General features: G+C 43.3%; 1 protein-coding gene and 1 non-coding gene across 3 annotated transcripts in view; one reads left to right on the forward strand and one right to left on the reverse strand.

Moving 5' to 3' along the window:
* Window positions 1–25891, reverse strand: part of Camkmt (calmodulin-lysine N-methyltransferase) — a 383042-nt gene that overhangs the window by 124407 nt on the left and 232744 nt on the right.
* On the forward strand, window positions 23082–23188 carry LOC120093505 (U6 spliceosomal RNA). The gene has a single exon (XR_015623566.1). It is a non-coding gene; the product is annotated as a U6 spliceosomal RNA (small nuclear RNA).

Raw genomic sequence — 25891 nt, forward strand, 5'->3', positions numbered from 1 at the left:
ATCCATGAGTAAGTGGGAGACGTCATTGTAAATAGCCCATGCTCTCTCATTAGGTGTTTAACTTGTTTTCTGTCCCCATGATAAACATCAGGCTCAAAACCAACTAGGGGAGGAAAGGGTTTATCTTAGTTCACAAGTTACAGCCTATCATCAAGGGAAGCCAGGGCAGGAGCACAAGGTAGGAACTGAAGCAGAGATCATGGGAAGGGGGGTGTTGCTTACCACCTTGCTTCTCCTGCCTTGCTTACCCACCTCCCATATACAGCCTGGGCTCATTTGTCTGAGGACTGCACTGCCTAGAATGATCTTGTCTCTCCTAAATCAATTAATGATCAAGAAAATGCCCCCACAGTCCTTAGTTGACCTTCCTTCTTCCAAGACACATCTAGGTTCCTGTTGCATAGACAAAAACTGTCACCTTGGATTTAGTATCACTAGGATTTCTTAATACCACAGTCACATGCAAAAGAAGGGATTTTCAGGTGTTTGGATGACTCAGGGGAAAAGTGAAAGTAATATATATATATATATATATATATATATATATATATATTAAATTACAAGGAAAATTTGCTACTTTGGGCTGAAGTACCGTGGAGGTAGGAGGTAAAGAGTAGCTCCCTAAGAAAAATGGAGATCTAAACATATTCTCCAAATCTAAAGTAACTCTGGAAAATAACAAAGTAAAGACATCATTCAGTACAGAAGAGGAAGAGGAAGAGGAAGAGGAAGGAGAAGGAGAAGAAGGAGAAGAAGGGGGAGGAGTAGGAAGCAGAAGCATCCACCACAACGGTCTTCTGACAGACTAATAAGGACTTTGGTGTGACAATCTGCTGTTTATCTGCACAGCCCCAGCTTTCTTGGTTATTATTCAAGAGCTGTAACATGAAGAATACCTAATTGCCTCCTGGAGAAAAGTATTACTAAAACGACTTAAGCAAACATATTCTGAACTAACAAAGTATTTTACAATAATCTGAACTGAAGAATGAGTGACAGGTAAATGGCGGCCATTACTGTTCTCCAGGTGCCCGGTCAGGGCCCATTTCGGTCTTATGGAACACCTACCAGCCTCCGGACAGCTCCCAGCAGCCCTGTGTCAGGCGCTTCAGGAATGTGATTTTTTTTTTTTCTTCTTACTTGCTACAATGCCTGTCAGTTTGCCATACTGCTCTATCTACTGCTCGGTGAACTCAGAATGTCTTAGGCCTTCGTTGGCATGCTATCTCAGCTGCTTCAGATTGGTTAGTTACAAAGGAGCTAGTTAGGGGTGCATTCGTTAAAAAATAATTATTGAGGCAGGGAACAGAAAGCTGGCAAAAACCAGCTGAGCTCTATCCCACCTAACGACAGAGAAATTTCCAGTATCTGCTCTTTAACCCCATTGGCAAAGTATACTTAAAGGTAGTTACTGCATCCTCGTACACTTTGGGAAGGAGTCTCTAATTTACTCCTTTGGAAAAAAAATAGTTTGAAAGCCATATGTAGACCTGGTGAGAGTTCAGAAATAGGTGACAGCAACACCTTCCTAAGAGTATCAATAAGTTGAGGGACAGTGACTACTTGCAAACCATCTTGCCTTCACCCCTTTGCACCAGTTCAGTCAGATTCTCAATTCACTGGTGGTTCTTAGCTGCACTTAAGTTACCTTGGCAACAGCCTCCCTGTTTGCAGAGGCTGAAGCAAGCCGCCTCCTCAATCCCTGAGCAGTTTCCTTGTATCTACTCCAGGCATCTGCACATATGGACTCTCTCTCTCTGTTGGGAGCCTTCTCAACAGCTGGCTGCACACCTGTCTGGGATTGTTAGCTGGCCGGCTGTGGCTTGCCTGCTAGCTGGTTTCTGGGGCTTTCAACGCTGTGAGGTTCTACTTCCTTGGTCCATTTCCTGGTCCAGTAGGCTCTGCCTTTATTTTTCCACCTCTGGATGTAGCATGTGTGAATCAAAAAGCAATTTGTCCAAGTTTACTTAATTAGAAAAAAAAAACAATGACAGGTTGTATTGTACTACTTTTATTTGGGAAATGGTGACATATAATCTCTCTGTGTCTGTGTATCTGTCTGTGTGTCTCTATCTCTCTGTTTCTGCTCCCCCATGCCAGCTATGAAAACAGACACATCCCATAGGAAACTTCCGTTAGTTTACTTGTGTCTGCTGTAACTCTTGCTTGGTTTGCTTATAACAAAGTCATTTCCACTTCAGGGAACTCTGACTTGGCACTGGATGGCCTACCACTTTAAGCCTTGTGGCCAGTCTAATGTATTGTATCTTAATAATGTGACGAATGACAAGACTAGGTTAGATTTCCATCTCCTTCTAAGGAGCAGCCCCTGCTATTTAACCTGGAACTGGAAGCATGTTGGTGTAGCTTCTCCTCTACTTTTAAAGGCACCATTCAGCCTGACTAGAGTGAAGTCATGTTCAGAATCAGAAATAGAATTCTCATCAATTTCTTTCTCAATACAAGACTCTCTCCTGCCCCATGGTCTACAAAGTGAGACTAAGTCTGAGATATGCAAGAGAAAGCATGGAGTGCAGGAAGAAAGTTATTAGAACTATATTTCCCATTTTTGTGGGAACTACAGTAGAGTATGCATTCACCTAACAGTATAAATACGTAGTTTAATAATAAAATGTATGTCCTAAATATGAAATAAAGGTCCAGGTGGGATTGTGATCAAACAATGGCCTTTGACACAACCAATAGCCCCTTAGCACAGATGGTGACAGTGTGGATGGTGACTCATCCCTGTCACCTTGCTCACAGTTCAGCCGTACCTGAGCACCCTCTGTCCATTCATACACACTGAACCACTAGAGTACATGCTGTCTAAAGGTGGGAGACCTTGACTCTTACCCGTTGCAGGTACAATATCAGTGTATTACACATTATGCAGCAGAAGCTAAATGCATATTATTAAATGAATGGCCAACTAATGACATTGTTTAAAGATATAGGCTACTTCATATCTCTATAAGTCCACTTATTAAACCTCTCTGATTGTGATTCCCTTTATGCCACTCCCCAACCTCAGAGAAACCCTAGAACTAGGTCAATGACTTTATCTGAACCTCTCCATGGCACCATAGAGTTACGTGTACATTCATCTGCCTTCTTCTTAAAAAATCTAAGCCTCCATTTTTTATTTTATGTGTGAATGTTTTACCTGAATATATGTATGTACACCACATTTGTGCTTGGTGCCCATGGAGGTCAGAAGAGGGCATCAGATGCTTTGAACCTGGAGTTATGGATGGTTGTGAACCACCTTGTGGGTACTGGGAGTTGAACCCCGGTCTTTTGTGAAAACAGCGTACACTCTTAACCACTGAGCCGTCTCTCCAGCCCCTCTTCTGGGTTCTTACACACCTAATTTTTTATATTACATGTTTGCTTCCTCAACAGACTGGAAGACACAAATCAAGAAGTCACAGTGAGATAGTGGATAAGCAAACTTGTAGATAACAAAATATTAATCTGAAGACGTTAGAAGCCTCCAGTTTTACCAACAACTAACAGCTAATCGCAGACCCTAAATCATAAACTAAAAACCTGGACAAAATAATGGGAGGTCATTGATTTCTGTCACTGCCAACAGGCAGTGCAGGGCTTGGCTCTATGAGCAAAGCTCTAAGCACCAAGCAGAGATGGATAAGGACAGGGAGAAGCGGAGGGGAAGCTGGCACAAAGACTACCAGAGAGGAGGGCACTTAGACTAAGTACAGAAGCAGAGCATTGGAACTCTGAATGAGATCTCTGAGTCTTTGCTTGCGTACTAAGTTCTACATACGTGGATTTAGACTCCAGCAGGCTGAGGCTGGCCAGAGTCATGCAGACAGACACTTTCACATCTCAAAAGGAAGGAAAGGAGACCAGGCATTTAGGTCCTCTGTAGAACCCATTCCTCCTAAGGGGAGGACTTGAATTTCACACCCATCTCCACAAACAACACAAATCAGATATATAAATAACCCCTGGATCAATGAACTACTCTATTTTTTGTTTTGATTTTATTGGTGTATGTGTGTGCCTGGGTCAATGCATGTGCAGCACACGTGTACAGGAGCCTGCAGAGGCAGCGATCCCCAATCCTGGGGTTACGGATGGTTGTGAGCTACCATGGTGGTGCTGGAAGTGGAAGGTGCACTTCTGAAAGAGCAGCTGAGACTTTTAAGTACTGAGCCATCTTTCTACCCAGGAAGGTGCCACCAGGTTTTTGCTGTTGTTGTTATTTATTTATTTATTTATTTATATTGGATATTTTTATTTACATTTCAAATGTTATTCCCTTTCCTGTCCCTAAATCCCCTATCCTATCCTCCTCCCCCTTCTTCTATAAGGGTGTTCCCCCTCCCAAACCACCCCCCTTCCCGCTTCCCCACCCTGACATTCCCCTACACTGGGTGGGGAGCGGTCCAGCCTTGGCAGGACCAAGGGCTTCTCCTCCCATTAGTGCCCAACAAGGCCATCCTCTGCTACATATGCAGCTGAAGCCATGGGTCTGTCCATGTGTACTCTTTGGGTAGTAGGTTAGTCCCTGGGAGCTCTGGTTAGTTGGTATTGGTGTTCTTATGGGGTTGCAAGCCCCTTCAGCTCCTTCAATCCTTTCTCTAACTCCTCTAATGAAGATTCCATTCTCAGTTCAATGGTTTGCTGCTAGCATTTGCTTCTGTATTTGTCTCGCTCTGGAAATGAACTATTAAAATGCTGAATTCAGGGTGGAGAGATGGCTCAGAGGTTAAGAGCACTGGCTGCTCTTCCAGAAGTCCTGAGTTCAATTCCTGGCACCCACATAGCGGTGCTAATAACTATCTAATAACTGTAGTTGCATAAAGCCTGATAGCCTCTTCTGGTGTGCAAATGTATATGCAGACAACACACATATATACGTAAATAAGTAATCTTTTTGAGAAAAAAAATACAGCATAACAAAATTTGTCAAATCTGTATTGCCATGGAGGGAAAGCGCCAGCTTCAGATGACCGTATTAGCCGTATTAGAAGAGTAAAGGGTTAGCTGGCTTCACCTTTGAGATGTTAGAAAAAGCATGGTAGGTCAAACAAGTAGAAACGAATCAGATAGAGAAGGCGAAATAGAAAATGAGTATTAGAAAAAAAACAATTAAATCCAAATTCAGTTCTCTGAAAAGATCAATGAAATCAGTGAAGTCGTAGCTCACTGCTCAAGAGAAAAGGATTCTCCTCAGGGGTCTGAGTGCAGGAGGTTTGCTGCTACAAACCCTAAAGGTGTTGAGGGATGATGAGGGTTGCTATGAAAAAATACAGGTCAGTAGGTTTGGAAAAGTACAGGAAATAGACAAATTCTTTTAAAGTCTTAACTTTCAGAATGGTCACAAGATAAATGAAAGTTCGAAACACCACATTTGTATTTTATTGAACCAGTAATTAGAGATTTTTCCAAAAGAAAATTTCAGGTTCAGATGACCTTGCTAATTAGAGCTATCATTTAGAAAACAGTCGGCAGACAGTGCCTTGTGCTTCTTAGAAAAGGAGAAGGGGCATTTGCCAACTTGCTTTATAAATCCAACAGTGTCCTGATATCCAACCAGACTAAGAGCCTATCGCAAGACTTCAAGAAAATCACGTGTGGTTACCACTAATGTAAGCATTGATAACCAATGCTTGAGAAGATAATTCCACAGCAAACATGTCAACATCTAAAGTGATAACAGCCCGAGACTAAATCGGACTTGCTTGTTTCTCAAGGTTAAGTTAACCTTGACAAATCAATGTAACCCATTATATTAAAAAATAAGCAAACTGGGCTGGGGCATGTAGCTCAGTGGTCAGTTGCTTACCTGGCACATGGGAGTCCCTGTGCTCTGTGCCCTGAGCCACAAATAAATAAAATAATAAATAAAAATGATATAATCATCTCATAAGATGTAGGACTGTAATTTAACGAAGTTCAAAATCCTCCCGTCAGAAGTTATCAGTGATCTGGCAATCCAGCCTTGGACATAAGCAGAGGGACTGAGTCCATATGTCCAGTGATGTCTGTGCGTCCAGTCTGATGACAACGTTATACACAGTAACTAAGATATGGAGACAGCTGGAGTGGCCATCAACTGACGCACCGCTAAAGAGAGGAGATGGGCCTTGAAGAGATGGAGGCTGCTGGTACCTCGATCTCGGCTTTTCCAACCACCAGCACTGAGAAATATATTACCATTGTTTTTAACCTATCCCATTTAGAGTATTTTGTTATAGCAACTCGTTGAGTGAAGATATTCTTGGATGATGAAAATATTATGAAATTCTGAGAAGGGCTGTAGACTTAATAAGAGAAACTAGCAATGTCACAATAAGCAAGGCACGTATACAAAATTACTTTTATATTCCAGCAATGAGCAGGTAGAGCATGAGATGAAAATATAGTATTGCCAACAATGGCATCTTTTCAGAGTGACAGAAACATGATAGAAATTGAGTACGTTAGACAAGCAGTGGTTAGAGAAGGTACGCCTCTGTTAAATCCTCCGATATGAATTCAAAATGGCAGCATTGATAGCAAATAAATGGCACCTTCAGAAACTTGATTTCAGGGTTTAATTTTCATATGTATGGGAGTATGTATGTATGCATACCTAAACACCATGTGTGTGCCTAGAGCCCACGGAGGCCAGAAGAGGACATTGGGTTCTTCTGCAACTGGAGTTACAGTTGACCATGAGCCTGTGTGTACACAGGGACATGTGTGTACTCAGAGTTGAGCCCAGGTCCTCCGGAAGAGCAGAGGCCATTGCTCCAGCCCCATTTATTTTATTTATCTATACGTCCATTTATTTTGAGACAGGGCCTCACTATGTAACTCTGGCTGCTGTGAACCATGCTATGTAGACTAGGCTGGTCTTGAACTCACAGAGAAGCCATTGCCTCTGCCTCCTAAAAAGTTGATTTTTTTTATTTGTTTAAAAAGGCACCAGAGACAAATAAAAGGATGTTTCCTTTACTGCACTATGAGAACTGAGAAATCAACGACATTTTGAAACAAACATGACTAGCTTTGTAACTGTCTTTAGTGGTTTGGATCTTGCTTCTCTCCAAATGCTCACCATTGAGGAGTCCGTCGGCAGCCCCCGTGGCTACTGGGAGGTGGCAGAACCTTTGGGAGGCAGAGGAGGAAGTTACGTTGCGTGAGATGTGGCCTTGTTGGGACCTTATTCCTTTCTTTCTGCTTCACATAAACTACCAGGGGAACAGTTTCTCTCCCTCTACACTAATACCATGTCAGGAAACAGCCAGACAACAAGGTGCAGAGACTGAATTGAAACCACTGAAACTGTGAGCTCAAATCATTCTAAAGTTGATTACCTCATGGATTTTTCTTATCAGGATCCAAAGATGAGTACTACATCCTTGGATTACTTCTTTACCTTTTTTAAAGACATTTGTTTTCAAGGAGGTTTTGACATTATCAGAGAATGACATAAACTAACCCACCATCTTGTCTTATTTTTTTGAGCCAAAGACATAGAAGTCATGCTTGGTTCTTACTTTCCCATTACCATGTCCCACTTCTAACCTTTTACCAGGTCCTCAGGTTTTACTGCCCAATTAGGACTTGAATTGTTCTGTTTTTATCTGTTACTATTGACGCAAGCTCTTCAAAACAGATGTAAGCACTACAGGTCATCAAAGAGTTATATATAGGTTACAGAGTGTTGCCATAGGCCAGCAAAAGTGCTCTCTAAGCCTACTCTCTCCGTGTTCATTATTTTAATTTTTTTATTGATCTTAAAGGATTGACAACTGGCAAATAATAGCACTGTATAGTAATTATGCAAGACGCAGAACTTGGTTACAAAACATGACTATTTATGCACTCCCTAGACAGGTATATAAACACATATATGTTTACATATACATTATACACACACACACACACACACACACACACACACACACACACATATATATATATATATATATATATATCTGCACAAGTCATTCTCACCTATGAGAATTTTAAAGAGCTCGGAGTATTAAGTTATAAATCCTTGAAATGAATTCTATACCAGGTACTCTGCTAAATATTGGGAATTAAGGTTGGGCATTGTGGCTCAGTGATAGAGGTCTCACCAGGCATGCACGAGGCCTGGGTTCAGGTCAGTACACTATAAAAAAGCTGTGAAAAACTTTAAATTGGACTATTTTTTTAAAAAACACTGTTGTTAAAAGGTATGGTGGCAATCCAAGAACTCAGAGGCAGAGGCAGGAGGATCCCTGTGAGTTTGGAGGCCAGCCTGCTCTACACAGGGTGTTCCTAGCCAGCCAGGGCTGCGTAGGAAGACACTATCTTAAACACACACACACACACACACACACACACACACACACACACACAGATTAACAAAAACACCCTCTATTGTCTATAGAAAGTGGACTTGTCCCGACTTTCTGAGACTAGTGGATACGAGGAGTATTCTCACGTACTCTAAGTATGAAGGTAGTCTTAGCAATACTTTAAAATGTTTCCTATTATTTACTTAGATATAAGTGTGAGTGAAAGCACCTGTGAGTGTGCCTGCGCGTGCAGGTGCCCAAGGGGGCCAGAAGAGGACCTCGGATGCCCTGGGGCTAGGGTTACAGGCAGCTGTGAGCCGTCTGATGTGAGTGCTGGACTCAATCCCTGGTCTTCTGAAGGCACAGCAAGTGCTCTTAGCCACTGAGCAATCTCTCCAGGCCTGGTAATAATATTCCCAACACCCTGGATGAGTACCTATATAAGTTTTCTAAAGTAAAAAAAAATACAATTCCTTAAAGATGCCTTTTTGTATTAATGGCATTACCACAGCACCCATGCCTCCCGTCTTTGGTTTGTATCTCCTCCATGGAAAGCCACCGCAGTGCCCTAGGATCACAGGGTGAAAAGAGTGTCCTTCCTAGTCCCTAGTAGGTCCCAAGCTACTGTGAGAGGCAGATTCGACACTACAGTGGTTGGGAAGAGAAGCGTCATGCCAGAGGCTCTAACTTTATCACAAATGTAGCTATCAAGAATTGTGTGAAACACTGTCATCAATTAAACATGGGATAGAATAAAAGGTGGTTGTACAAAATAACTGCTCAGAGGAGGAAAAAAAAAAGGAAGAGAAACAGAAAGCCAGTGGAAGCGAGAGAGCCTCACGGCTGAACTCTGCAGAAGGCGCCTTCAAATAAATATTTCAAACCTCCGTATGAATATTTTAAGCATGACAACTACACATAAACACACAGCCAAAGTGCTCAAATCCACTCAAGAAAGACTATTAAGTCATCAACTTGCTCCTGACAGGATCCACTGAATATGGCAACAGTGAGAAGGCAGGAGACAGTTGGAGCCATTTCAAGACTGCTAATTTAACTTGTCTTAAAACCAACCAATGCTCAATGTGTCATCATCAATGTCATCTCATCGCAGCCTGAAAAGCCTTCGACCTAAAGCAAAAAGGTCCCCAAGTGCCACCCTTCTTGTCTGCTGGTTGAAAATCTAATTGGTTCTGCTGACAGGCTTGGGAATTGGTAGAGAGGCTGTGCAGTTAATCTCCAAGGGCCAGCAGAGAGCTCAGTATCCGTCTCAGAGCTCTGCTCCCTGGCTGTCGTAAAATGACTCTGATGGGAGAGCGGGCTCTTATGCTTCAGCTGTCTCCTGACTTCTGTTAAGTCAAATTCAATAAAGTTTGTCACTCAATAATCTGAGAGCTACCCAACAAAACCTCTCTGATCAATAACAGCTTGCTGCTTGCTCTTGGGAAGGTGACCTATTAAAGATTAAAAACACACCTGCTGCTTGAATCAGACATCCTTTTCCACCACTTTTAAATGAGAATTTGTCCATTTAAAAATCAGATTAGCTATTAGAAATATACATGAAGAATTGTATGGGGGAGTCAGGAATGAGATAAAAACATCTCAGACGTGCTTCTCTCTTGATGCCTGCATAAAGTTTGGTGGTTGTGGGTTTCCACTGCATTTGGCTATTCCGGGCACCGATTTACCCCATATTTGCACTTCAGTACCACACACTCGTGTACTTGCTGACTGTGTGTGCAGTCAAAGCCTTGGCATTGCAACATTAATTCAACTCTCAATCAAAACAAAGCAATCTACTGTCTTACGTCATTCTCCTTCCTGCAGAACACTGTCAGCGCTTATTTGGGGAGAAAGGCGGACCTGTTCAAAGCCATGCGCTGTTGATTTAAGCAGTTCCCCTGACCTAACTGTTCACACCAGGTAAGGCTACAACTAGGTGGAACCTTGGGTAACTTCACATTTTCTAAATATAGCCCAGCAAACCCAGGACACAGTGAATAAACGATTAGGCAAAATTAGAGAACCAGTTACTTACAGCCCATTTTCAAGCCTCCATTCTTGAAGACTATACTCTCTTAGGAGAGCTAAGAAATAATTTCAAGTTCAATCACTATCGTGAGAGTATCAGGACTTTTCTCTTTAAGAAGAAGGAAGTTGGATAGAGTGGAACTTCCTTTACGTTAAGCCAGCAGCAGACGCTACCCTCTTTAGGGCCCTTCCCTTGCCCAAGGACACATTTTGTCAAAATTCTTCTTATGAAGGTGTATGACCAAGTGACAGAGGACATTACCTAAGGAGAGTGAGATAGACCATTCTACAGAGCAGCACTTACTAAAGAGGGCTGGCAGGGGCCTCATGCCATGCTGCTCTTGACTGCTTTTCCCATTGTGAAGCACACAAATGTCCTTCCAGAGACGGACACGTCCACCTCACCATTCACATGTTTTGGCCTTTTCCATACACTCTAAGCATGTTTCTTTTCCAAGGCACTAATTTTCTCCCAAGACATTCCCACGCTATCACAGAGGACACACGTGACAGGGAGGTATGGATCACATCTCCAACAGCCCCTACTCATCTCGTCACCATCTCTTTGAACTCTGTAGCTCCCCCCCCCCCCTGCACTGGCCCGTGCCTCCTTGGTTTCCTGCTTCCGGCTTCTGTGGAACGCCTTCATCAAAGCACTGCTCACTGAGCAAGAGTTCACTTCTGCCCTCCTTCGTTTTCTCTTGATTGGTGTGAGGCACGCAGATCCAGGTCTTTAACTCCTGGATGAGCAATGCATAGAGTTCGTGAAGGCCAAGCTAATCTAATTAAGGCTTTCTGATAAAAGTAAAGCCATTCTCCATGTCGGTTGAGCCCTGGGATGAGGTGGCTCATTTCTGAGGATTGCTGGGTGGACTCAAATGTACAGTTACTATGTGGTTGAGCCTAGGACAAGAAACATGAAATGATCACCTTTCCTGGTAAAATATATATATATATATATATATATATATATATATATATATATATACACACATACATATATATATACATATATATGTGTGTAAATATAAATATATATATGGGGTTTTTCAATCAATATATTTGTGAGATGACTTATAATAAAAAGCTTTGAAACCATCTAAATAAAAGAACAATAGTTTAAACACACACACACATAATGAGCAGTCGTCATTGGAGTTGTCCATCTTCCTGGGGAATAATTAGTTGGCAGGTAAGTGGAAAAACCTTAAAGGTCTAAAATAAGTTAGTGTGTAACTTAGTATCATAGAGCATCCTTCAGGAAAATACACAAGGGGAGGGCAAATTTGCATTTTTCCGAGGCTGCTTAGTTGGCTAAGGAGATGGGGAGAATACAGCGATGTAAGCAGGCAGCTGCAGGGTTGCCCCCACATGCTTCCTGGCCCAGAGGGCAGAATGGCAGTGCAGTGAGAGCTGGCCTGCAAGGACACCCACAGGACTAGAGGTCAGAGGACAGAGGGCGTGAGGGTCCAGTGTGGCTAGACAGATGGTTCCCTGGTTGGTCTGGCATCCTCGAGAGAGCTCGAGGGCAGAGCACAACCATCAGTTCAGCTGTGAGCAATGGCATCTCTGGAGACCAGGGTGAGCGCTCAGGTACTTGCTGTGCCCTGCCTCAAGTCCGGAGCCTCTCGTCTTTTGACAGCACCTTCTGAAGCATTCTCTCTCAAGACTCTATGATGACATGTTAAGTTATGAAGTGTGATCATGATACCTTAAAAGCAATAGTAAGACCTCGAGTGGGCATTATTTTCATTAACACACATGCTAGGCCCTAACTAGACTCTTCCCCTGCTGCCTCACATGTAATGAGCCTTCAGCCACTTCTTCACCTGAATCATGGTCCATGCGGATGCTCAGGGCAGGGAGCTGGGAGTCTCCCCTTATCTTTGGATACCAAGATATCACTGTTGCCATGACCTCTTTCTAAATCTCTCTTGGCCCACATTTCTCTATCCTCTCAGCTAAGGCCCACATTCAGAGGTGACCCCTCTCCTCCCTTGAGAGCTGTTCTTTCCCCATTCATTATCTCTCCACTATGGGCCGCCATTTTTTTTCCAATTCACTCTTTACCTGGTGCCCTGATTTGTCACTGTGTCAAGTTTGTCAATGGTTCTGCAGTGCTATTAAGATGAACGTTAAAGTCCTCAGAATGACCTACAAGCCTTCAAGGCCTGGACTCCTCAGAGTCCTGCTTTAGAATGCCACAGCTTGTCCCCTTTCCTTTCTAACTCCAGTGTGTCCGGTGACCTCCCCCTGTCCTTCTGTCTCCTCCCTGCTGTCAGAATGTGTCCAGTCACTGTCACCTCCAGGAATCTGCATTCGGCGTTTTCTGCCTGAACACTAGGATTTAATAACTGTGTGCCTACAATGTCACTACTGCTCACTGGTTTTGTTTCCCTCATTAGACAGGAAGCAAATCCGGTCAGCCTTACTTCCCTTAGCACCAGCATATCCCCGGGCACAGAGCAAACACAACTCCCATGCCCCACCTCCCGTTGGTCCACCCAGCCTACCAATGTACTTCCCCCACCTTTTCACCTCCAAATGGCGCCTTTGAAAAGGAAATCTAGCATTCCGCCCCTCTGGAAATTGTTTCGGTTGAAAAGGAGGTAGGTATGGGAGGAAGAAGAGCAGAACAGGTTTTCTGGAGATGAACTATGTACAAGCCCTATCATACTTCACGACTAGCTTAGCTGTTTTATATGGTGTTCGGTGGTCTTCCTTGACCTGGGACTGTTTACATTTGTCTTCTATGGAACCTCAGACTTTACAGACTGTTTGACAGCTGTAATCGACCCCCTCATTCCACAGATGATGGATCGGTGCCTAGTTAGAACACGGCATGTGCCCAGCAATGCCCTTTGAGAGTCTAACTGCTTGTTCAGTATGTACTATGGCCGCCATTCGATCACTGTTGATGACCTTAGAGATAGAACCTGTTCTCTAATCCTCACCGCTCTCATCTGTGAAAGAGCAAAGGCAACTCCTCAGGCTCTCATGGGAGTTAAGGAAGTGATGTATGACAAGAACTCAGAACAGCCTCAGCCTTTAGCAAGTGCTCAGAAAATGCCAGGCATTGCTGTGGCTGCTACTGGCTCATCCATGAGCTCCTTCAGAGGAAAGATATGACTTAGGACTTTTGATTCCCCGATGAGGTAAGCACAACCAAAGGCAATATAAAACATTGGGCAATTCAGCAGGCGGTACAGCATAGCCACAACCAATCAGCAGGATGCTGCCTTGGAGCTACATTAGGGTCCCGGAACCCTTCTGTGCGTTTTACCCCATTTATTGGCTCACAGGAGACCTTGGGATTTTGGGGAGGATCTGGATCCAGAGGTGGACAGCTCGAACAGAGGAGATAGGGGATGGCATCCAAGAGGGCTACTCCCCAATCATTAGGGATTTATTTCACAATTGAAAGTTCAGTTGTGCTGGTTGTGTTCTGTTCTGAACCAGCTAACCACAGCTACAGTAGCTACTCTAATGCTAATTGATAAATAAAAACCAATTACATGAGTGAAAATTCCTTGTCAGTGCTACTTCTATGTTTCCTACATGGTTCCCCAAAAGATGTCGTTAAGAGCTGGAGAGGTGGTTCAGCGGTTAAGTGCACTGGTTATTCTTCTAAAGGACCTGGGTAAATTCCCCAAACCCACATCACAGCTTACAACTAGTTGTGATGCCAACTTAAGGGCTCTAACACCATCCCTAGTCTATGAGGACACCAGGCACAGGAGTGGTGCACAGATATACCCCCAGGCAAAACACTCATACACATGAGAAATAAATTACAAAAATAAACAAGTTACAAAAAAGATGTCATTAAGTGCTGTGTAAATGCACCACAGATTTAAAAATATTCTTATATCCACCTCCCTTTTCTTTTGTCCTATCACTTCTATTTGCCACATATGTGACTGGGAGAATTTCTTATGCAGACATCAGACATGGTAGATTGGGCAAAGACCTATCGTAGAAAATCCAGCCTTGGGCTCTAAAACTCAGTGATACCAGTGGAGGAGGTAGGGGGTGAGAAGTGAGTTCAAAACACGTAGTCTTGCTCATTATCATGGCTTATGGACCATGGCTGAGTCTGTGTATACATTCTAATGAATTCATTTAAACTCTGGAACAGGCTTTCCTTGGCAGTTGGCCTGTGCTGTTCTTGAGGCTGTGTGTACATGAACAATTGCAAATAAGTCATTTTTCCCCTAAGGAGCCCCATGACAAGAGGAACCACAAAGTTCTGGGCTGCCAAGTTCCAGAGCTGAGTAAGAGCGAGGGCAAAGTCACAACGAGAATGTTAGCCTGAGGAGGAAAAGGCTGAGCAAAATTCCATAATCTATGCTTCTTCAAAGTATACTCTTCTGTTTGCTTTGCAACGCACTGAACTTAGGGGCTGGGGATATGGCTCAGTGGATAAGACACTCACCTCATTGAGGAGTCCAGACTTCAGACCCCCAGAATCCCCATCAAAAAGCTGGGTGGGCGCAGAGAGAGGCACCTGTAATCCCAGCAGGTGGAGGGGTGGCTCAGTGGTCAGGAGCAGGTAGAAGCAGGATTCATGGGGGACGCTGGCCGGGTAGACTGTCTTGAAGCATGAGTTCTGGGTTCAACAGAACAGTGGAGAACGCCATTCGACACCAACCGCTGGCCTATGCCACATGTGTATACACACCTACATGCAGTGAGCATGCACAGGCCTCCCACACACCACAGCACCACGAGTCAAAAGAAAATCAGTGCTGAACTTAGTAACGTGTAATTTTTAATAGCTAGAGCTGCAGTAAGGAATTTTTATTACTCAGCAAAGATACGCTTTATTATCTTTATTGCTTAGCAAAGGCACACCGGAAATTCTTTAGATATTGGTGACATCCTCACAGCCATTCCCCTTTAAGACAAAATGCTATGTGTGGTGGTCATTTGCTTCCTGAATAACTAGTCCTATGAGATGTTGCTTTTTTTCTAATGGCATCAAGTTTTGACCTTTACATAACAGCTTCTGTTAGGCTTAAAGCTTAACTCCAGGTCATAAGAGCTAAGGGCAGGGCTTTAAAAATGATGTTTGCTGCTATTGAAACACATTGCAGTGTATTGGAATGATACCCAGGCTCCATGGGCTGAAGGAAAGGATTACTAAACCTCCTTTCTGAGAGTTCTTCAGGACACAGGATTTTGAGATAAAGCCATTATGCTTTGCAATTTCCTCCTCATCTTCTTCCTCCTCCTCTTCCTCCTTCCTCTTCCTCCTCCTCCTCTTCCTCCTCCATTGTCTCCTATTCCTCCTCCTCTTTTTCCTCCTCTGCCTCCTCTTCCTCCTCCTCTGCCCCCTCTTCCTTCTCCTCTTCCTCCTTCTCTGCCTTCTCTTCCTCCTTCTGTCTCCTCTTCCTCCTCCTCCTCACTATTAAAATAGAAATGCTCTATATTTTCTTAAAGTACCTGAGTATATATTCTTTATATGTGTACCACCTGACCACAGATGCGCCTTCAAGAACTTTTTAAAGTCACTATATTGTTTTATGTGTAAAAACAGTTTGCCTACACCTACGTCTCGGTGCCAATGCATGCCTGCTGCTCACAGAGAAGCCAGAAGAGGGCATCAGATCCTCTAGAAGTGGCTGTGATCTCCCTTGTGGGCGCTGGGACTCAAGCCAGGCTCATCTGGAAAAGCAGCCAGTGGTCTTACCACCGAACCCTCTCTCCAGCCCACTCTGGGCTTCGGAAAGCTCCATTTGAATTAGTATCCCAGGATCATCAGTCCCCCTAGATGGCTCTCCCTTTTGTCCTGGTCAGCTTTTCTACCCCTGATTTCCTGTTCTCTCCCCACTGGCAGTTTATTGGGCTCAATGGTTAACAGCCTGCATCTGTGGGCCTTTATCCCTCAAAGGGGTCGGAAGCCTTGGTTCTGTTCTATTTTCTACGTGAAAAGTCTCAAAAACATCTGCAATTTTCTTTCTGGAAAAAAGAAAGTATTTTTCTAGGGTGGGGTTCTGTAGCTTTTCATCAGTTCCCCAACACAAAACAGTGAAGAAGTATTAAGTGCCTCCTCCACTCTCACACAAGTAGCAGAACACAATTGAAGCTAACAAGTCACGCCCTATTTTTACTTTGAGATATTTCATTCCCATTTATTTTTAGCAAATATATTGCAAATGTAGCTTGTCAGTTTAATTGAAAGAGTTACATTATTTTGGTTGTACTGACAGTTTTTGTTCATTGGAACTGTAGATTTTAGTAATTTAGGTAATTTTCTAGTGTGAATCACAAACACGGAGGAAACTTAGGAGCTGGGATCATCAATTTCACTTTATCTGATAAAGTTAACACTTTCCCAATAAGAGAGGCCCCACACCTTCTCAGAAACCTTCTGGCTTTCCCTTCTGCATCTTCTTCTCCCCTTAGACCATAACATCCCAAGTCCTAATGCTTAATTACTTCTCATCTTTCATTTTAGGTTAGTAATTTTATTTCGATATCTTTCTTTTCAACTGAACTATAAGCTCTCTGGGAATTGAGTATTTGCTTTCTTTTGTCCTTGGAGACTTGCACAACTTTCTAGCAAGTAGATGCCCAGTAACCTGCTACTGACTGAATAAACGCACTACTCTGGGCAGAAAAGTATCAGTACCCCTAATCCAAGTGTATACAACCAGCTTGCTTTATTGGTGGGGAGGGAAAGGTCGGTATTTCTAGGGACATCTCTGTTGTCGTGATTACTAACATCTTGGGACAGGATGCTTTGGGACACGCACCAGCCAATCTACGGCGTTACATGGCTGCTTTCCTGTACAACTTAACCAAGTCCACTGTTGATGACAGTCTTCAACATGTCCACTACCCTAGCACCCATCAGAAGGAGGTGACCCTGTCACCAGCAGGGGGTCCTACACCAACACTGCTCAGCCCAATAGAGAGTGTTATGGTGGGATACGGTAACAATCAAGGGCCTTGTAAGGCCTATGAAAGATTCTGTTTCATCCTTTTGGAAATATGCCCCGCCTCCATTTCTTTTAAGAGAAGACAATGAGCCCCTCAGGATAAATTTATTACTCCAGAAACTGAGCTCTGCAAAAGAAGCAGTGGCCAGTCTTAGGGGTGGGAATTTGCTTCCATGGATGGGGTTGCTTTGGAAGACACCCAAACAATGGTTTAAAAATGGCTTATATTGGGCTGGAGAGATGGCTCAGTGGTTAAGAGCACTGACTGCTCTTCCAGAGGTCCTGAGTTCAAATCCCAGCAACCACATGGTGGCTCACAACCATCTGTAATGGGATCTGATGCCCTCTTCTGGTGTCTGAAGACAGTGACAGTGTACCCACATACATGAAAAATGGCTTATATTATTCCACACAAAGGAGTGTGTGTGTGTGTGTGTGTGTGTGTGTGTGTGTGTGTGTGTATGTGTCGCGCACACATGCGCATGTGCCTGCACACTAGTTCTTTACGTTGATTAATCTATTTTTGACGTATAGGGCCAAGTGGGAAAGCATTCTTTTTAAATGTGATTTTCTCTTCTAAGGACTTGCATATGTGATTGATAAGAAAGATTTCAGATTGAACCTCACTTGGATAGAGGCGAGGGTAGGTCGAGAGTGACACTCAACGTAAATGACAGAGAACACGCTAGAATAAGAAACAGGGAAGCTAACGCAGAGGCACCAAAACGAAGTCAGCAAAGTCCAAACTCCAGGAGTTTCCTACGACAGATGGCTGGACTCCATTCCCTGGTGACATGGTGGTGACACAGTAAAGGAAGGACCATGAAGTGGAGTGGTCCCTCAGCCATGCGTGTGTGCATATTGGAGCCAGGCTCGAGCGACTGTAAGGGTGGCAGTGGGAGACAGTCAAAAGGCAGAGAAACTGGAACTGCATACTTGATGTGACAGAGAAAATATGGGGGTGGAGATTTAGCTCAGTGGTAGAGCACTTGCCTAGCAAGCACAAGGCCCTGGGTTCACTCCTCGGCTCCGGAAAAAGGAGAGAGAGAGAGAGAGAGAGAGGGAGAGAGAGAGAGAGAGAGAGAGAGAGAATGAATACACATACAATATATGAATGAAGGTATTCAGGAACAAAATGATATCTGGCATTTGACCTTTTCATAACCAATGGTGGGGGAGAGGGGGACAGACCGACCGCGCTTTGGTCATGAGGTGGTGGTAAATATCCTCTACCATCATGCATTTCCGTAACTCTATTGGCTTTTAAATTTCATAATAAAAATTAAAGATCTCACTTCTAGAATTCACCTGGAAAGTACATTTGGAAAAATTGTCCATTATAAAAATCAGAATGTTTTAAAATTATAATTACACATGCACAAATAGGGAATTCCTGTAAAATGCGGATGTGACATCGAATGGCATCTGTCGCACACAGCTCTCACAAGTCATGATAGTCAGTGGTTTGCCTGTTTCTCATAAAATGCTATCTTTCAGGAAAAGTGGATAACATAGTCTATACTTTTAATTCATAATTGGTGATATTTAAAATAAACAAACTCTCTTGTGTGTGTCATGTAAATCGTGGATGGCTTTTAATGCTCATGCATCGTACCACAGTAAATGCAAATGTGTGCATGCAAGAGCGGCTGAGTGTTCAGTTAAGAAATAAACATGGATACCACTAATTGTTTTTTAAAAAATGAAATATTCATATACAAACCTTCCTTCCCAGTGAGAGACGGAAGAGACTTCTCTGCCATTTCGACTGTGGGTTAAGTCTTTATGTGTTGTTAGAAACGGTGGGAACACCAGCAAAAATGTTCTCATGACTTAGAATGGCCTCATCAGCATGGCTGGGACATTCTGAATGTTAGCAAGGAGGCAAATGAGAAAGAAAATATTCTTTCCCAGATGAGCCTGCCCTGCCATGGGGATTTACAGCCTGTGTGCACAGAATGAATTTCCTACCCCGGCAGAACCTTCTGATCGCAAAGGAGCCACCACCAGGAGGATGGCTGATGCCACAGAGCTGTCTGTAAGAGGTGCCGCATGTCATATCAGTTCATTACAAGTCCGGACCGCTGACCGTTAGAGTCTACAGAAGCAGGCCGAGCTTCAGAGGAAGAGCTGGGAAGCTCACAGAGGAATGAAGGAGGGGGAAAGTTATTGCTTAGAGGCAGCCTTCTGCAAACTTTTAAGGATAAACTTTAAGATACCAGACGTTCTGCCATTTTGAAGGGTCATAATGAAAACAACTTCAATATTTTATTCAAATTCTGGAATGAGTGATCTGTATTCTGAAAGGATGGAGCATTGAACTGGGCGACTTTTAAAGTCCGGGGACCTTTAAAAACAACGGTGCTATTTTAAGGATGGCATTTTAGAGGGGCAGAGATGGCTCTGTGGTTAACAGTAAGTATCAGGGAAGCCATGCAGGTTTCCCACACACACTCCCAGACTCACACACACACAGAATTAAAAACAAAACGAATCTCTAAGAAAAGTTGGCGCTTTAGTAAGGAAAGCCTGGGTGTTCTCTTAGCTAAAAGGTAACCTCTGCCTGCTTGTCTCTGGCTGCTACAGTTTGGGGACTGACATCTGGGTACCGTCATCTAACTTAACACTGAATGAAAACCAACTGCACACCTTTTTACTCTCTGTTAGACCTTGGAGGTTATTTAAACAGAAGAGGACATTTGTACTTCTGAGACCCCTTCCCTTTCTCATCCAGTCTGGTTCTTCAAATTATTAACTATTATTTAATTTCCTCACCTGTGGTTTTCTTCTGCAAATACTTTACAGAATAAATATTGTGTATTTTAGGCACAATATTTATGATAGCCTCTGGGCTCACTGATATTCCTTAGTAACTTCTTTAAAGTTCAGATGTGGGAAAGCGGTAGACAGGAAGATGCAAACACTAAATGTGCCTGGTGCTCCCACAGCCCTTCACTTGTGAACAGTATTCTCACAAAGCATTGAGTGTAGCCTCAACTGTCCAAATGGCTCAAAAGGTACGTCAATTTTTTACTTCTTTTAATGTATTTCTGATCTAAAAAAAAATGGCCTATAGACATAACTCACCAATAGAAATTTGGAGCTACTCAAGGATTTGAGAAATGCTATGTATGGAAATGTTTTCTGTGTGGCTGTCAACACCTTCTTAAGAACCCACAGATACAACTCTACCCTCAGAACTCACTCTTCTGCAGGTGTGATACAGAAAAGTCACATCCAGACCCTCGGTCACTGGTTCATTTCACCTTTCCGTGTCTTAACTTCTCCAGGGCACTGAAACGCATATGTTCTGAGGCTTTTTCATAAACGCTACAAGGCTTTTTTCAGTTTGACTTAATAAAATATCTAAAATGTTCTTCCTCCAGAAACATAAGGAAATTACATGTGCTTAGTGGCACTGTGTGGGTATGTGTGTGTGTCTGTGTGTATATGTCTGTGTGTGTGTTTGTGTGTGAGTATGTGTGTCTGTGTGTGTGTCTGTTGTGAGTGTGTGTCTGTGTGTGTCTGTGTGTGTCTCTGTGTGTGTGTCTGTGTGTGTCTGTATGTGTGTGTCTGTTGTGAGTGTGTGTGTCTGTGTGTGTGTGTGTGAGTGTGTGTCTGTTGTGAGTGTGTGTGAGTGTGTGTGTCTGTTTGTGTGTCTGTGTGTGTCTGTGTGTGAGTCTGTGTGTGTGTCTGTGTGTCTGTGTGTGTGTGTCTGTGTGTGTGTCTGTTGTGAGTGTCTGTTTGTGTGTCTGTGTGTGTCTGTGTGTGAGTGTGTGTGTGCCTGTGTGTGTGTCTGTGTGTGTGTCTGTGTGTGTGTGTCTGTTGTGAGTGTGTGTGAGTGTGTGTCTGTGTGTGTCTCTGTGTGTGTGTCTATGTGTGTGTCTGTATGTGTGTGTCTGTTGTGAGTGTGTGTGTCTGTGTGTGTGTCTGTGTGTGAGTGTGTGTGTCTGTTGTGAGTGTGTGTGAGTGTGTGTGTCTGTGTGTGTCTGTGTGTGAGTGTGTGTGTGCCTGTGTGTGTGTCTGTGTGTGTGTCTGTGTGTCTGTGTGTCTGTGTGTGTGTGTCTGTGTGTGAGTGTGTGTGTGCCTGTGTGTGTGTCTGTGTGTCTGTGTGTCTGTGTGTCTGTGTGTCTGTGTGTGTGTGTCTGTGTGTGTAATCAGGGATTGAACTTGGGGATACTGACATACTAGGCAAGAGCTCTACGACTGAGCTACAGCACAATCCCAAATCACAATTATTCTTACTAGAATATATAACAAAATCAGTCACAAATAACACAAATATTTCTCCTACGTAAAACCTACAACTAGAGAAAGAGGAATAGGACAAAAATGTTACAGTTTGAAAAGGCCACAGTGAAAAATGTCTGTATGAGTAACAGAGCTGGGCTAAGATTAATCGTGTGAATGGTGCAAAAGTTGTTTGTAAGTTAACAGCTCTTAGAGAATATGGTAATCATGTCCTAATCTGGGACTTCACCTCAGTAGGATTCTTGTAATTACGGCTTCTTCATCTCCAGATGTTTTTGTCTCCACATCTGACAAAGAATTACGAAGGAGAAGAATTATAGAAAAAGAGAAGGGGACACGGCAGAGGGTAGAATTGTTGCCACAGAATGAGAGGTGAGAAAAGGTCTGGGGGCCTGGGAATTGCATTTCTTTCACATTCTGCTGAGTCTGTCACTGGCTCAAGAATTCACACTGGGACTCAACAATGGGACACTCAGACCGAGAGTATGGGAAATGCTCGCTGGGGTTGGTCAAACAGGGTTAGCCACAAATACACTATGTGTTCGGTTTTCTCTAGAACCGTGACGGATCTGATAATGAAAGTTAACAACTCTATCCTAAAGCCTACTGGAGAACTAACAAGCACACTTAGGGAAAGGAAACACCCAGCAGTGCGCACCCTCAGCCACATAGCACACTCGATTCATAAGCCTATGTGACAATCAAGGACTTGAGAAGTTGATGGTGATCAAAAGAGAGCAGAGAACAGTGACTCTGGACTTTTCTTGTCACTGTCATAATTCTCACATGTCAAAATTAGCTATTATTGCTGGAGAGATGGCTCAGCAGTGAGGAGCACTGACTGCTCTTCCAAAGGTCCTGAGTTCAATTCCCAGCAACCACATGTTGGCTCACAACCATCCCTAATGGGATCCCATGCCCTCTTCTGGTGTGTCTGAAGACAGCTACAGCATATTCATCATATATATATATATATATGTATATATATATGTATATATATATCTTTTTTAAAAAGTAGCTATTATTTACTACTCAAACTTAAATTCAGGAGATGGCGGAATTCTGATGACCGGAAGCAGAAAGGTCGCAGGAATGTTGTACTAAAGAAGTCTAAGCTGCACCAGCTGACTCATTACCCAAACCTTATGGAAGTCCCTGTTCTAGTCAAAGAAGTGTTATAAAGCAGGTTCTTTCCATCCCCATTTGCTACCAAAAAACTCCAAAATCACCATAAAATCTAAAACAAATTTATTAACTTTGATGTCTCCCCCTAAAGTACAAATACTACTTCCAACAAGTCTGTACACAACTGAAGATCCTCCCCCACCTCAGTGTGTGTGTGTGTGTGTGTGTGTGTGTGTGTGTGTGTGTACATCATGTTACTAAGTAGCAAGGAGGAAAACCATGCTCAAATCGAATTTCTAAACACAAAAGGTCAAACATTTAGGGAAGAAAGCATCTGTGAAAAACTTGGTCTCATGATGGCAGTTGGTGCAGCTGGGGCCCGGTGAAGAGTTCTAAACTGTTAGTTTAAAAGGGTCGACAGGTGCTCGCTTCGGCAGCACATATACTAAAATTGGAACGATACAGAGAAGATTAGCATGGCCCCTGCGCAAGGATGACACGCAAATTCGTGAAGCGTTCCATATTTTTTAAAGAAATGTTCAACATCTTTAGTCATAAGGGAAATGCAAATCAAAACAACCCTGAGATTTCACCTCACACCAGTCAGAATGGCTAAGATCAAAAACTCAGGTGACAGCAGATGCTGGCGAGGATGTGGAGAAAGAGGAACACTCCTCCATTGTTGGTGGGATTGCAGACTGGTACAACCATTCTGGAAATCAGCCTGGAGGTTCCTCAGAAAATTGGACATTGAACTGCCTGAGGATCCAGCTATACCTCTCTTGGGCATATACCCAAAAGATGCCTCAACATATAAAAGAGACACGTGCTCCACTATGTTCATCGCAGCCTTATTTATAATAGCCAGAAACTGGAAAGAACCCAGATGCCCTTCAACAGAGGAATGGATACAGAAAATGTGGTACATCTACACAATGGAATATTACTTAGCTATCAAAAACAACGAGTTTATGAAATTCGTAGGCAAATGGTTGGAACTGGAAAATATCATCCTGAGTGAGCTAACCCAATCACAGAAAGACATACATGGTATGCACTCATTGATAAGTGGCTATTAGCCCAAATGCTTGAATTACCCTAGATGCCTAGAACAAACGAAACTCAAGACGGATGATCAAAATGTGAATGCTTCACTCCTTCTTTAAATGAGGAAAAAGAATACCCTTGGCAGGGAAGGGAGAGGCAAAGATTAAAACAGAGACTGAAGGAACACCCATTCAGAGCCTGCCCCACATGTGGCCCATACATATATAGCCACCCAATTAAACAAGATGGATGAAGCAAAGAAGTGCAGACCGACAGGAGCCGGATGTAGATCTCTCCTGAGAGACACAGCCAGAATACAGCAAATACAGAGGCGAATGCCAGCAGCAAACCACTGAACTGAGAATAGGTCCCCCGTTGAAGGAATCAGAGAAAGAACTGGAAGAGCTTGAAGGGGCTCGAGAACCCAAAAGTACAACAATGCCAAGCAACCAGAGCTTCCAGGGACTAAGCCACTACCTAAAGACTATACATGGACTGACCCTGGACTCTGACCCCATAGGTAGCAATGAATATCCTAGTAAGAGCACCAGTGGAAGGGGAAGCCCTGGGTCCTGCTAAGACTGAACCCCCAGTGAACTAGTCTATGGGGGGAGGGCGGCAATGGGGGGAGGGTTGGGAGGGGAACACCCATAAGGAAGGGGAGGGTGGAGGGGGATGTTTGCCCGGAAACCGGGAAAGAGAATAACACTTGAAATGTATATAAGAAATACTCAAGTTAATAAAAAAAAAAGTAACTTGAAAAAAAAATAAAAGGGTCGACAGTTTTTGGCATTTTAGTCTGACAATGAGCATGGACGTCACAGTCTGGAAGTAAGGTTAGGCTTGCTAACAAGACTCCTCAACCACGGCGGAGTGAAGAAAACCAGGTTAAAAGGAGAATACGACCTTTTCACAAACCGTGAGATGAAACATGTAAAGCCACTCGTTCATAAAGTACCAAGTCTTTAAAAAGAAAAACTAAGACCTCCGATGGGTAAATCTCCAAGCTTCTCAAATCAAAGAACAGAGGAGGCCCGAGACGCTCTGACTAGCCTTGTTGAAGTCCCAACTGAACTGTTACCACAGACGTTACTCGGGGCTACGGCAGCCCAGCCCACGCTTGGTCACTGCGCAATTTCAGAACCCAAACTGAAAAACAATTTCTAAAAAAGTATGTAAAACTTAAGTCCTCGCTCCCCCCCCCCACCTTTTTTGATATTCTTAATGAGTATGCTTAAAATTAAAAAAAAAAACCCTACGGTTTCTTTTATTTTAAAAAATTTACATAGATTAATCTTTGAATTTTAAGAAATGATTCTGACAAATTACTTTTCATTCCCACAGAAGATAATGGCCCTATTAAACGAAATAATAATAGGGCATGGATTAAATGGGCTCTAAAAGAATATGATATTGATGTATCTACCCCTTCCAGTTCACTCATTGAAAGGATTAGCTGGAGTCGGCACAGCAGCTCTATAAAACATTGAGGGTGACTGGCTCCTGAGAAGTGCCAGATGGCCAGGAGGAAATATCTTCCTTACAACAGCGTCACAAAGCCCTTCAGACGAGGACAGATACCATCTACTTTTGAAAGCTGCCAGGTATTATGATGTGTTACTTTCCGTGTATAAATACGCTCTGGGTCACTGCCGCAGTCTCCGAGAAGCAGAACGGCAGAATTTCTAACAGACACGATGCTCCCGCCTCTTCAGTAATTCTCACGGGGATGTTCAAAGTGCTCTCCCGCTCTACCCCAAGGAGTAGAGCTGACTTCTAGTAAACAATGATGGAGAACTTGCATGTGTCAAGATTCCCCAAAATACAGCGTTTCATCCTCCAAGATGCTAATAGATTTATAATTGATCAAAATTTAAAAGGCATACTAAATGGAGGAGCCCTACACAGATAAAATGCATACATTTTTCCTTGGGTAATTATGGCTTTTTGCCGACGTGAGCAATTACTCCATCTAATCATGCATTCCAGTTAGCGACTCCCAGATATGAGGTTTGGCATCCGTACTCAGCGTCCGTGATGGGTATAGCTCTTTTGAACCTTGTCTTTTACGAATCCGACTTTATTCCTTCTTTCCATCTGCTTGTATCTTCTCCCCTCCCACAGCCATTGACACGTTTCTAAGACCCGAAGGGGAGCTGAGGCGCCGACTGGGTCCTTCTGAGT

This window comes from Rattus norvegicus, chromosome 6, assembly GCF_021556685.1.
Source record: "Rattus norvegicus strain SHRSP/BbbUtx chromosome 6, alternate assembly SHRSP_T2T, whole genome shotgun sequence".
In the NCBI taxonomy this organism is placed as follows: Eukaryota; Metazoa; Chordata; class Mammalia; order Rodentia; family Muridae; genus Rattus; species Rattus norvegicus.